Genomic DNA, 14,180 nt, shown 5'->3' on the forward strand with positions numbered 1-14,180 from the left:
TACAAACTGATTCAAGGTCCATTTTAGTACCATTTTACTCACAGAGTAAAGAAAATAATTTTATTAATCATTGAACTTGTGATGTTCATAACTGAGTCCATGAAAAGACGGTAAAGACAAATTGTTTTAAGACAAATGACTGGGAAATCTGTTCTGAAATCCATGTTCAGAATTAGATACAAGGTGTCATCAATCGGTCATAGGTTTGCACAGAGACACTGACCTGGCTTTCTGGAAGTGAAGAACAGAACACCCTGCTCACAGCTGGACTTACCTACATAAAAAAGAGAAACACCTGTTAAGTCCTACTGCTGCCCAAGAAGGAACACGTAGGGAGCCACTAAAATTTTCACCGCACATTTTTTTCCCCCTCCACCTCCCAAAGGGCAAGAGTTTGCTTCACTTTTGCTAAATACCAGTGTTAAAGTGGCATTTCTTTGGGTCAAATACATCCCGAAATAGCTAGGTTAACATTTTGTAGCATTTGTGAAAATATATTTCTGAACATTTGGGGATGATACAAAAAAAGCACTTGGCCCAGACCCACGGAAGGGAAAAAGGAAAAACTTCCAGGCATTTTACCATGCAGAAGTCAGAGAAGTGGACACACTAACCCTCCAAAATAACATTTGGGGGCAATATTGGCTTAAGCGAAAGGTCAAACGGTTCTAGTTTTTCCTATTAAATTCTATGTGTATAGTTTACAAGTTGTGTTATTGGGCCAACAGCATCAGATTACCTGTGCTTCTATTTTCACCTCTGTGATCACATACAGCCTTATGTACTTAAATTTACACTACCTTCAGAATTTGGGAAAATAACCACCAATGGGCACATTTAGAAGAACGTTGACCATGATTTTATTGCTTCCCAATGATTTTTTTTCAGTGTTCCACACCAAGAGGAACTGGTTAAACCCCTTTCCCACTAGTATGCCTAAATAGGATCCAGGAATCTCAGAGGCGACCTAATATAACAATTTGCTGCCTACTCCACCTGCAGAGCAGTAGGCAGACCTTATTTACACCGAAAAGAACTTGTGTTTATTTTCTAGCAACCAGCGACTCTTAGGAATCTACAGAGTTATTGGAAAGGAAATGTAATCCCAAAATTCTAAAGAGTGTTTGTAAACAAACTGACGGAATGTATGTTTAGAAAAGCCTAGAGCTTGCCGAGGTCACACAAACACAGCCTATTGGCTATTTATATCTGGCTGATAGTGAGAGGACTTTATACAAAGATGAAAACTACTGATCACGATATTCCCTTCGGTTTAGAGAGGATCCACAGTACGGTGGAGAGTATGCAGCACAGCCCTGGTTGAGGATGGGGGAACCCCAACCAGAGAAACCTCAAGTTGAGCATCTGGCCGGGGTCCAGCAGAACTGCATGAGCAGCACAAGTTGGGGCGAGTTCAAAGTCAAAAAGCCTCTTCGTGTCTTAACTTCCTAGAGTTTCCTGGGTCTGGGTGCCTTTGTATATATATCAACCTTCATGCATTTTCTTCTCCCCCCCGGCAAATGTGTACAGTCAGCTCGAAAGGCACAGCTTGTGTGCTGACGTGCAAAGCCAAGTCAAAACCCTGCGCTTGGCGCTCCCTTCTAACTTTCTGGCTTGTCCAAGTCTAAATATTGACATTGCTCCTCAGTTGAGATGTTTGATACTGCTGAGGATAGAAAAGGCGCAGCTAAAAGTAGGATCTAATGATATATTTTTGCATGGTTGTGCCTTCCTTCCACTTCCACTTCCTTTTCTTTTTTCTTTCTTTTTTTTTTTTTTTTTTGGAGAGGGCGTTGGAGTCCCTGGTCTGCAGCATCTCCCCTCTCCACCCCTCACCCCATTGTTCTCCCCGAGCACACAGACACGCAAGGTAAGGTGTTTTGCAAGCCCCTCGCGGCCGCTCCTCCTGTTGTCACGGCAACTCACAACAGACTCGGCGCACACGGGGCTGGGGGCGGGGAGCGCCCGGCTGCGGCCGCCCAGGCGGCTCCCGAGGGCGGGTGCAAGCGCCCCGGGGTCGGCTCCCCACCGCTCCGGGCCGGCCGGCTCCCCGCCACCGCGCTCGGTCCCCGCGGCCCCTCCCCCGCCCGCGGGGCATGTCCTCGGCTCCGAGGAGGGGCGCGGCTGTGCGGGCGCTGCAGGGAACCCCGCGGCCCGCCCCGGGTGCGGGTGCGAGCGCCCCGGGCCCGCGGGGAGGCGCGGGCGGCCCCCACGCGGCTCGGAGCCGCTGCTCGCTGGCTCGGGGCGCCGCCCCTGGGGCCCGGGCGCCGGGGCTCCGCGGCCGCTGCTCCGGGAAGAAGTTTCCTAGCACAGCGACTCACGACACAGAACCTACCCTGAAGCCGAGCGAGACGCGAGCTCTCTCCGCCTTCAAGGGTTGGGGGGCGCGGGGGTCCCCGCCACTCAGCAGCAGCCGCGACTGCGCGGGGCCGCGGGCGTGCGGGACCCCTGCGCGCCGCGTGCCGCCCGCCGCCCAACTTTGCACAAAGGCTGCATGGCACGGCCCGGCGCCGCGGCCGCCGGCTCCCCGCTCGCTCCCCGCTCGCTCCCCGCGGGAGGGGGCGCGCCCCGGCCCCCCGCCCCCGCCCTCCCGGCCGCTCTCGCCCCCGCCGCGCTCCCGGGCGGGCCCGCCGGGCGGAACCGAGCGCCCGCCCCGAGCTCCGCCGCCGCCGTGGCGGCCGCCGCTCGCTCCGTGACGTTAGCAGCCTCCGCGGCTATTTATATCCACACGCTTGGATTTCATTCATGAAACCGCGGCCTGGCGAGCCCGTGCGCCGGGGCGCGGGCGGCGAGGGGGCCCCGGCTTCGCGCAGCCCCGGGGACGCGCGGCCCGGGGCGGGGGGGGGGGCGGGGGGGACCTCGCGGGGCCGCGGCGCGGGGGCCCCGACCCTCCTCCCGGGCGCTCGCCGCCCCGCCCCGCCCCGGCCCGGCCCCCAGCTCCCGCCCGCACCCCACAGCCGCTGGCCCTCGGCCCCAGGCTCTGGAGAAGTAAGTTGGGCACTAACCGGCTGGGCGGCATGGCTCGCTTCCCCCCAGGAGCTGACCGGCCGCGGACTCCGAGGGAGGACATTGGCTTTTGTTTCAAAAGCGAGCCCAGCTGCTGACTAAGGGCTGCGTTAGCCCAGCCTCCTCCTCTCCTGGGAGGCTGCACGTGCCGGCGGCCCCCCCCCCCCCCCCCCCGGGTTACCTTCCTCGGTGACTTGGGGTCCCGCAGGGGGCAGGGGGCGTCAGCACCACAGGCCGCACCCCTCCCCTCCCCCCCCCCCCACCCGTGCGAAGAGGGGATTGACCACCTTCTGCAAAGGGCCGAGTGAGGAAGTGAAATTGGCTTCGGGCGCTCATGGCTTGAGAGCCCAGGACCGTCCATCCCTCCTGGTGAACTTTTCTCCCTCTTCTAGGCCGACAGTGACCTCTGAGGACAGGACCCGGGGTCCTTTGCACGTTTGCATGCATTCACACAACAAATACTCATTGCTTGCCCGCCTGTCAGGTACCCTGCTGAGCCCTAAGAAGGGGACCATGCACCCAAGCAACCCTTGTCCTGGCCCTCAAAGGGTTTTCAGACAACCCGCCAAAATTACTGTGCCTTAAACCTCCTAACCCCCAGCCTGTATAAAGAGGCACCTGGGGCATAAAGGTATGGATGTGTCCAGCTACCTCAAGGAATTCATTCATTTAGTGAACCTGTGTACAGGCGGCTGTGTACCAAGGGGCTACACAGATGGCAACAATGTGTCCTCAGTCCCCGAGGAATTCTCAAGGACTGTGTTCCTGAGGTGTTGGGGGGCTGGAGAAAAGGGAGCCTTTAAAGGGCCCCCTGGTTGGGTTGTCATCCCCACTGAACTGTCTCTGGAAATGGGAGTTATGGGTCCATCCTCTTTGATGCCCAGGAGACGATAGTGAAGAGGCAATCAGAAAGGTCTACTCTAAGAACTTCAAGACAGAGACATGAGGGGGCAATCATTTCCTTGGTGCAAAACAAACTTCTCTTGGTCTATTTAAAAGGTGACCCCGTTTTAAGAGGTTTAATCAATATAGATTCTTTTCAGGAACACATTTCTTCAGAAAAGTTAATTAACCCTGTTCATTCCCAGCAATCACTCCTTTTTATTGCAAGCTATTTCTCTTCAAAGTGCCCTGGGGCTAAGAAATAGGGTAGAAACTCAGAAGAAATGGGAATTATTGGGACGCCTGGGTGGTTCAGTGGTTGAGTGTGTCTGCCTTCGGCTCAGGGCATGATCCGGGGTCCTGGGATCAAGTCCCACATCGGGCTCCCTGCATGGAGCCTGCTTCTCCCTCTCTCTCTGTGTGTCTCTCATGAATAAATAAATAAATAAAGTCTTAAAAAAAAAAGAAACGGGAATTATCATAAATTGTGGCACTCACATGTGGCAGGCAACGGTCTAGGAGGTTTAAAACAATCTTCTCAATTAATACAGCAACTGATGAGGTTCCTGCCTTTCTTCACTTTCTTTCATTTCCTCAGTTATAAATTTAAAAAGAGTTAAGTGGCATGCCTAAGCAGCAAGCAGGTGCTAGGATCAAAAAGACACTTCTACAAATACCCATAACTGGAAGGCTATCCTATGCCATCCACTCCCACGGAGCACCGAGAGGCTCAGTTCTTTCAGACGATGCTGCTTCTGTAGGGCCCAAAGAACAAACTGTCATCATGGAACTACCCAGGTTGATGCCTATATCTGAGGGACACTGACAGGATGAACTTTTAGGAGAATAAAGTGGTGTAAACGGTGATCCACATAAAGCAGAGGAAAAGTCACTGTTCTACAAAGTCCTTCCAAACAACAGTAGTGGTCTGAGGAATAGATTGTCTCAATGGTGCTTTGTAGCCCCCAAATATTACACATAAAACCCCTGATTCTGGAAAAGTGGAAGAAAATGAGCATAAAGCACAGACTCTATTATGCCTACTGGAAAGGAGAGAAAAGGAATAATACAAAGAATCCCCTGAGTCACTGCCACAAATGTATCCTTGTTCTCATTATTACCGTAAAATAATCCACATTTGCATACTCAAATTGTTGCAAGCTAATAAAATCAATACCATTAGCTTTTAATAAATATTCAAAATTGGTACTTAAGCTTAATTAAACCAACACTGTATATGTAAACACTTTTGGGATTGTGATGTACAAAAGCAGCGTAGAAACTTTTGACTAGCTTTTATGGTAAATATTTAGCAAAGTCATAGTACTAAAAAAAAATTCCCACAATCAAGACACAGGACTGTTCCATTATCACAAATGAACTTCCATCCATATGCAATCCTCTTTGTATTTGCAGCCCCTCAACATTAATCTGTTCTCAGTCTCCAGAGTTTTGCCATTTTGAGACTGTTACATGAGTGGGGAGCACACAGTTGACTTTTTTTTTTTTTAACTAAGCATAATGCCCTTGAAGTTCACCCATGGTGTGCTTGTATCACTAGCTCATTTGTTTTTATTATTGAGTAAATTTCTATTATATGGATGTAGCAGAATTTGTTCATCCATATATTCATCAAAGAATGTGTTTCCAGTATTTTGCTATTACCAGTAACATTTCTGTAAACATTTGTATATAGATATTTGTATGAACATAAGTTTTTATTTCTTTAGGATGAACACCAAAGAATACATTGTTGGGTCATAGGCTAAGAAATTGTCAAGCTATGTCCCAGAGACCATAAACATTAGTGGTGGCACTAATGTGTGAGTGGTCTAGTTTCTGCATATTCTCACCAGCATTTGTTATTATCACTATTTTTTTTTAAATTCACTTGCTCAGTAATTTTGCAGGGACAACTCATTGTTTTAATTTTCATTTCCCTAATGGCTAATGATTTTGAACATCTTTTCTTGTTCTTTTTTGCTTAGCCACATCTCTTTTTGCTGAAATATCTGTTCATGTCTTTGGCTTATTTAATAATTGGATTATTACCTGGGTGTTTTTTTTTTTGTTTTTGTTTTTGTTTTTACTATAAGGTTTTGAGAGTCCTAAAAAAATATATCCTAGGATCAAAGAATTTTCAAAATGCAAATTAAATACGACCTCGAGATAACTCTATTTTCAATTCAATACTTGTTCAACATTTCTGTTGCCTTCAGTTTTAACGAGAATGTTCTCAGACACATAAAGCATCCTCAAGTACTTACATAAAAGTCCAATAGAGAGAGCGTTTTCAGGATTATTTTATACACCTGCGTTTCAGCGGTGGCTGCAGCCCCCCCGGGGGGGGGGGCGAGGTCTCGCCTCCGCGCAGGCGCAAAGGCTCCTCCAGGGCGCCTAGGCCGCAGGCTTGTTCCACAGGCCCCACGGAATAGGGCCACCTCGGTACTGGGTCTCTTCCGCTTAGGATGCAGAATTTGGTGTAGTCGTTGGCTGTTTAGAGGACAGTGTCCTGGGTGGCGAGGTCCACGGGCAAGCACGACCAAGGCTTGAGCACGTGGAAGAAAGTAAGTTCAACCATGTGCCCGTTTTGAAGTATAGATGCATTTGCTAGAAATCTGTTAAAACACAGCTGTTGGAGCAGATTCCTGAAGTTACCAAGGTGGCTTCTGTACAGATGCAGTGGGTGGAGGCAGAATTGGTCTGCTGGCCCACCCTTTTTTGGGGTTTTCTGGCTTTTACAAAACCCCTCCTGGACTCTAGAGCAGAATGAGGGCTCTGGGCCCTGGACTCAAGCAGTGGTTGGTGGCGGCGTGCTTGTGCAGACCACCTCGCGGGCCAGCTCCAGAACTGCGGCCCCAGCTCCTACCGCCGGGCAGCGGGGCTGGTGTAAAGCGCAGCCCCAGCTAATGGTGACAGGTAGGTGAACTGACTCTGTTCTGGGGCTCTTCATTCATGCTAAGCATTGAAGGTTCAAAAAAGAAATGACCTGACCCTCCTGGGACCTCTGTGTCTCCTGAGACATGTCCTTGTATTTGGGTATTCTGGTGCTGGGGTAGCTGCTTCTCCTCTTGGAGGAGTTCAAGACTACTCTGGGGCCAGATGTTTTCCAGCATTCCATATGCAGAGGGAGATAGGGCCCTTCCCCAGCTTCCATGTAGTTGATATATCAACAGCATGGAAACACCTGCCATCATGAACACTTTCTGTCCCAAATATGACAGGCAGGCAGGCTTTGTGTGAATCTGTGTGTTTATAGCTTTTTCACCTGGGTAAGACTGAAAACCCTTAAGTCCAACTGATGAAACTGTGTGGGTTTTTGACTACTTGGGAATTTACCTTGGGTGTTACTCAGACCAGTTCTTGAGATCTCTGAAACTTCTCTTTTCTGTTCACTACTGTTTTGGGGACACCTGAGCTAGTCTTGGTTGTCGGAATCAACTGAAAGAGATGTCCTTTACCTGAAAACAATAAGTGGATAGGAACTCCTAGTTGTAGTTCAGTTATCACTGTCAGTCCTGATTTAGTCTATATGAGAACCTTTTTCTAAAGCACCATTTAAGTATAGATAGATTTAGAAAATATGGATAGATGGATGGACAGATGAATACATGGATACTCAAGATAATGTAGTGGATCCAATCTTGGGATTCTTGTGATTAGCCTTTTTTTTTTTAAATAAATTTATTTTTTATTGGTGTTCGATTTGCTAACATATAGAATAACACGCAGTGCTCATCCCATCAAGTTCCCCCCTCAGTGCCCGTCACCCAGTTGTGATTAGCCTTTTAAAGGCAAAAACACTAAATGGTGTGTGCATTTTAGTTGTTCTATGATGGCAAAAAGATTTTTCAAATTGGAGTTCCTATTTTACCAGGCACTAATGGATATAGGCTCTGTGCTGGAAATCTACACAAAGGCATTCTTTTCTTCTAGTAAATGTATTTGTGCAGGTTTCCATAAAAAATATTTTCCGTATGGGGCGCCTGGGTGGCTCAAGGAATTAAGCATCCTGCTCTTGATTTTGGCTCAGGTCATGATCTCAAGGTCCTGAGATCAAACCTCGAGTAGGGCTCCATGCTCAGCGGGGAGTCTGCTTGTCTCCTTCTGCCTCTCCTTCTGCCTCTCCTTCCACCTGCTTATGCATTCTCTGTCTAAAATAAATAAATAAATCTTTAAAAAAATCCTTTCTGAATAGAACCATTTCATTATGTTTTCTGTTGGATTAGGGTGAGTTTGGTAAAAATGTAATTTTGCAAGCTTCACAAATCTAGCTACATTCTTCTTCCTATCAAAATTTCTCTTACCAAGATGGTGTTCCACTGGGCTAGCTCAGCATGTGTAAGGGGAGGTAGTAAACAGCTTTTATGGTTACCCACATGTTTTTGTTTAGTATGGGGTTACTAATTGGAAAACATGTGTCATACCTTTAGAAAGAAGAAAAACACAACAAACTAATGCACAATGTTTATCTTTGATTTTTAAAAGTAAAATATGATTTTTAAAGAGAAGTATAATTTTCATAAAAATATGAAAACATATATCATACTTCTAGAAAGAAGGAAAACACAGCAGTCTAATGCACAATGTATATCTTTGATTTTTTTAAAAAGGAAAAATATGATAAAGAAATCTGCATGTGAATGGGACATTTGTTTCAGGAATAAGCTCTATTCCTGATATTGAAAATGTGTTAATTTTATCTAATTAAAAATAAGTGACAAGATTTATGTATCATAGCATATTTAAGGCTATCTTGCCTGACCAACTGTTTCTTACAAAAAATACCAAACTGTTTTTCTCTTTGTGAAACAGGTGAAAAAGAAAAAAAAAAAAAAAAAAAAAAACTCCTCAAAAATAATAATAAAAAAAAAAAAACCCAAACACATTAGGTAGTGGAAACGGTAGGAAAATAGAATTGTATTTTGGTTACCCCACTAACTATATAATTTTATAAACCATGTAATTCTGTGCTAGTCCCTTAATCCATTGCATCTCAACATTCCATATATAAAATGAGGCTAAGAATCATAACTTTCTAAAATGTTGTTAAGAGGACTAAATGAAAAAATGTTTGTGAAAAATGTAAACTATGAAGCTGTACACATGCTGGTAAATGTGAAAATGGACTCATTATGAGGCCATTTAAAAATGCTGTGCCCCATGGGTACCCCTTGATTTGCAAGTATCAAAGATCAATCATAGGGGAACTATATCATTCCCATAACTCATCTCCCAAGTGCTGACTCTAAGTATTATACATAATAGCCTCCACCAAATTCTGTCTATAAGATAGAAAGTTTAATATTTGAGATTTGACTTTTTTGCTCTGCCAGTGACTTGCAATTGCTGCATTTTCTCCCATCTGTAGAAGTGAGCTAAACTACATGCAGAAACTAGAAAAATAAATGGAGTAAACACACACACACAGCCCATTTCAGAAGAATAATTCCACCTATGTGCATATCACATTTTTCTGCTTACCCAACATCTCTAATCTACGTGTCACCTAATCTTCATGACAAGCTTGGGAATTATCATCTCAAGTATGGGAGAAGGAAAATGAAGTTTCCTAGAGAGTGACTTGCTATCTGTGAGTAGAGGGAGAGCAAGAATTCTTTCTAACCCAGACTTCTAACCCTGATTGTCAGACCATATGAGAGTAACTATTCTGAGGTAATTTAGTGCACGGTACACTAACTTATGTATAGATACCCACTTTAAAAGGAATATGATTATTTTAGAAACACCAGTGACCGGAAGTCAACTCACTAGTCAGCTTCTAGGAAAAAGCTGGTATTTTTTTTCTTAGTTGGTATCAGCTGCCTTTTCATAATGGTTCCTTATCTGAAGCACTGAGGGGCTGACTTTTTTCCCTGGAGACGAGAACATCTGTCCTCATGCGCACAACCAAGTCTCTCCTGAGTTCTGTAAATATTTAGTCCAATGACCTTTAATTTACCACATGGTAAACCCTTTATGGACAAATAGTTAGCTGCATCACATGTGAGTGAAATAAGCAGTAAAACAGGTTAAGATCAATATTGAAGGAGCGCAAGCCCTGAGTTTATAAACATACCCTGAGGACTCCTGGGGTCAGGCACAAAATCTCACTTCCTATCCTTGTGTCAGTCTTAAAACAAAACAAAACAAAACAAAACAAAACAAAACAAAACAAAACAACAAAAAAAAAAAAACAAAACTGAGGTGGTGCAGATAGGCATAGAAGTGTCATTGTGTTTCCATCCCCACAGAACGTGAACAGCAGTGTGGGCAAGAAAGCCCACAGTGGAGGATTTTTTAGTGAGGATAAATGATAAAACTTGTACAAGACACCTTAGTTCTTACTTCTAACTACTTATATATACAGGCCATCTAAGTTACTTACAAAATAGCTGCAATTTTAAGGGAAAACTATTCTTCACGGTTTCATTTGTTCTACTGTAATCACTGCCAACATTCATGAAAAGGCGCTTTGACATCATGAAAATATTTTGCAAAGATTAAAGTGTAATAGTAAACAAGGAGGGTACTAGCATGCACAAATAACAGTAATAAACACCAAGATCGCCACTAGACATTTTAATCCATAATTGTATTAGTGAGTAGTGAGTAAGCACCCACTATGTGTGGGGCATGGTGCTAAATGCTTTCACTCTCACATTAACTCCCTACAATGAGTTTATGAGGGAGACATCACTATCAGCTCCATTTTATAGAAGAGGAAACTGAGGACCCAGAAAGGTCAGGTCTTTTGGCAGAGGTCAAACTCTTATTTAAGTATTACTCATTTTAAAATAGAAACTCCTGATAGAGAAAGATTCTACTTTCATATAATTAGCACATCACACTTAGGACTCCTTATTCATTCAGAGTAATGCTGATTACAATGTAAGACATTGCATTGTGTAATTGGAACATTGATAGATTACAGCTTCTCTAAACTTTGACATCAAACTCAGGTAAACTACCTCAATACTTTGTATTTTAGAAACCCCTCGTAGGGGATCCCTGGGTGGCGCAGCGGTTTGGTGCCTGCCTTTGGCCCAGGGCGTGATCCTGGAGACCCGGGATCGAATCCCACATAGGGCTCCCGGTGCATGGAGGCTGCTTCTCCCTCTGCCTGTGTCTCTGCGCCTCTCTCTCTCTCTGTGACTATCATAAATAATTAAAAAGAAAAAAAAAAAGAAACCCCTTGTAGGTTAAAGGTTGAGTAGAACTGAAGAGAGCTCATTTTTATGAGATGACAACTTTGGAATTCACGGGGTCCTTGGCCAACACCTGGGGGTCAGGTGTCTATGAGAGATATGACCTCACCACCACAATGTCACAGAAAGCACGTAATTTATGGAAAAATACACAGTGCAATCTCTAGTTCATTTCTTGATATTTCTTGAAAGTAAATTATTGCTCTGCTTCCTAATGGAACATGCCATAATGGTTTCACCCTGTGCCAGCAATGTCATGTTGGTGAGATAAGAAGAGAAGTTTATATAGAAGAAAATTCAGCCCATTTTAACAGATGATGTGATTATGAAGGATGATTTAGATATATGGGTAATACAGATAAGGCAGAGACTTAGGCTTCTAGTGAGCATATCATTCTCAATTACCAAGTGATGTTGATGTTTGAATATCCACATCTATCTAGTGTGGATATCTATCCTCCACATATATCCATAAGAATTCATTAGTTTGAAAGTAATACTTCTTTCTTCCTAATTCCTAAATCTAGAATCCCTGTTGAAGACCCTATGTCCCTCACTTGTTTCTCTAAGTTCCATGACGCCTGAAGGGACAGTGGTATTTGTGTGGGGTCCAATCCAAACAACATCTCTTTTTACCAGTAAAGGTGATATATCATCTATTGTGAATATAGGTAGTTCTGCTTTCTATAATACAAAATTATTGCTCTTATGAGCACTACTGCTTGTACCATTAGATTATTGCTGGGCTTGAAGCTTTGTCCCAAGAACGCACTTGAGGTGGCTTATGGATGAAAACAGGCATATGTATCCTGCACAATAGTTTATAAATAGAAACACTAGGCACACAAAAGACACTCTGGTATTCTTTTTAAATTTGCACTCTTGCATACTTACAGTAATGGGAGACTGAGACACTGGGAAATATTGAAGTGTCTTCTGAATGATAAAGGAAACATTAACTTCTATCTAGTATAGTTGAAGCTTTAAATTTATTCTAATGTATTCCATTATATTATGATTTTATTAAACTTCATTATTAAAATGTAGCTAACTTAATTAGGTAAACTTAGATAACTATAAATCAGAACACTTGATTAACCAGTTCGTCATTTTTTTTTTTTTTAGCACTGCCAAATATAGTGAGGAACAGTAAAGATGGCCTTGTTGTGAGTCCAGTCCATTGGTTTTGGAGTCAAGTAACAAGAATTCCAGACTATAGTTAATCAACTCTTTGTGGGAAGATTTCCTTGGGCAAGGCAAGTAACCTCTGTCAGGGCTCAGTTTCCTCATCTGCAAAATCAAAAGTCTCAAACTGGGTGAAAGTTTATTTTAGTCTTGAGTTCTATAGTGATTCCACTATTCATGTTGAAATTATTATGAAAAGACCAAAGTTATATTTCAAGAAACATATTTGGCAAGCATCGCATGACTTCCTTGCATGTATTTATTATTAAATTAAATTGAGTTTTTTAAATTGCTAATAGCCCTCATTTGGCTCAGAGTTAGGGTTGCCAGATAAAATACAGGACACACATTCCAGTGTGTTATGCAATATTTGGGACTTACTTATATTAAAAAATATTCATTGTCTGAAATTCAAATGTAACTGGGTCTCTTGTTTTTATTTTAATTAATTAATTAGCTAAATCTGGCAATGTAATGGGTTCGAAAGGGTGAGGAACAGAGAGAAAAATTAGATGGAAGGAAAGTAGACAAAAGCATTTTTGGAATTATCGAATAGTGAATTTAATAGTAAATAGGAGATAAATTAATCAAGCAGCATTTCCCAAAGTATATATATTCCTATTGGACCAGCCCTGAGTGAAACTCTGTTAATAAAGGGGACTAGTCCTTATTTAGTTATAAATGATCAAGTAAGTTTGGGAAATACTTTGTATTTTATCCTCTTCTTTAAATTACGGTTCTTATTGCAAGACTTCTCAGGATGTTTATGTGTGACAAATAATGTATTGATAGGAGGGAAGAAGTCTGTGTTGAGCTGTCCATACTTATTTGATGAGGGAACCCTTCTTTTGATACTAGAATATCAACAATCCACAGTGTTCCACTGAATACAGTTTGTGAACATCACAGTAAATAATAGAAAACAGTGGGTTGGATCGTTCATTCCAAAGAACTTAACTTGGAATCTTCCTTCTGATTAGGCAGACATGTGGGTCACTGTGGTCAATTATTCAAGGAGTAGCTGTCCTGGGTTACCCCAGACCACAGATAATTGCCAGCTACCATTACATAGCACAAATAAATTCATTGAAACTGCCAGTCCAGTGTATGCCAGCAGTGCTGATTATAAAACATTGCAATTATTTAGGGAAGCATAGAAGCAGTGACCCAGCATTAGAAAGCATTCTTAGTCTAAATTTGTGGTCAATAACTTGTGGTCAGTGATAGATACTCAGAAGGGTCTAGTTTTTGATTGCAAGGGAGATAGGAACCCATATGTGCACCAAGTTTGTCTGTAGTTTGAAAAAGAATGTTGCTATTTTAAACATTTAAGTGCATGCTATCATGATTGATGCAGTATTTTTCATTTAAACATGTTTTTAAATTCATAACAGTTTTTAGCCATTAGTTTTCTCAATGGACACACTGAACAACTCTCATGTGGGATTCTACAAAAGTTTTATAGTTGGGACTCATTTGTTTATAGGCTGGCAGTTCTCTTTTGAGTGACTTCAGCTGTTCCCAAACAATTTGGTGCTGTGGTGTAACCGCTGCATGTCTTAGGAGTCAGCTCAAATTCTGTCCTCCTTGCATCTTCAAAGCCAACTGGAATCAAATGCTAATTGATATTGAGAATGCTAAAATGGAGGTCCAAGTGAGTAAGCAGGTAGAAAGGAAAAAAAACACCACAAAGTTTTTGGATTGTCACAAATTTAGTAGTCTAGTTCTGAGTAACGGAAAGAATATTCTTAATTTGTCCAATGGTAATAACACAACAGTATTTATTGAACGTTTACTCCATGGCTACATACTGTTCAGTAAACATGCTTTGTTTCATGTAACCCTCACAGCAATCCTAGGAGGTACTATTCTTCACTTGTACAGGTGGGAAAGCTGCAG

General features: G+C 43.2%; 1 protein-coding gene and 1 long non-coding RNA gene across 5 annotated transcripts in view; one reads left to right on the top strand and one right to left on the bottom strand.

Moving 5' to 3' along the window:
- RHOBTB1 (Rho related BTB domain containing 1) overlaps nucleotides 1-14,180 on the bottom strand; it is a 117,684-nt gene that overhangs the window by 61,391 nt on the left and 42,113 nt on the right. The gene's annotated exons all lie outside the window — the stretch shown is intronic.
- Nucleotides 6,196-12,352, top strand: LOC140631877 (uncharacterized). Its single transcript, XR_012029396.1, has 2 exons — nucleotides 6,196-6,455; nucleotides 12,222-12,352. It is a non-coding gene; the product is annotated as an uncharacterized lncRNA (long non-coding RNA).

Source organism: Canis lupus, chromosome 4 (assembly GCF_048164855.1).
Source record: "Canis lupus baileyi chromosome 4, mCanLup2.hap1, whole genome shotgun sequence".
Lineage (NCBI taxonomy): Eukaryota > Metazoa > Chordata > Mammalia > Carnivora > Canidae > Canis > Canis lupus.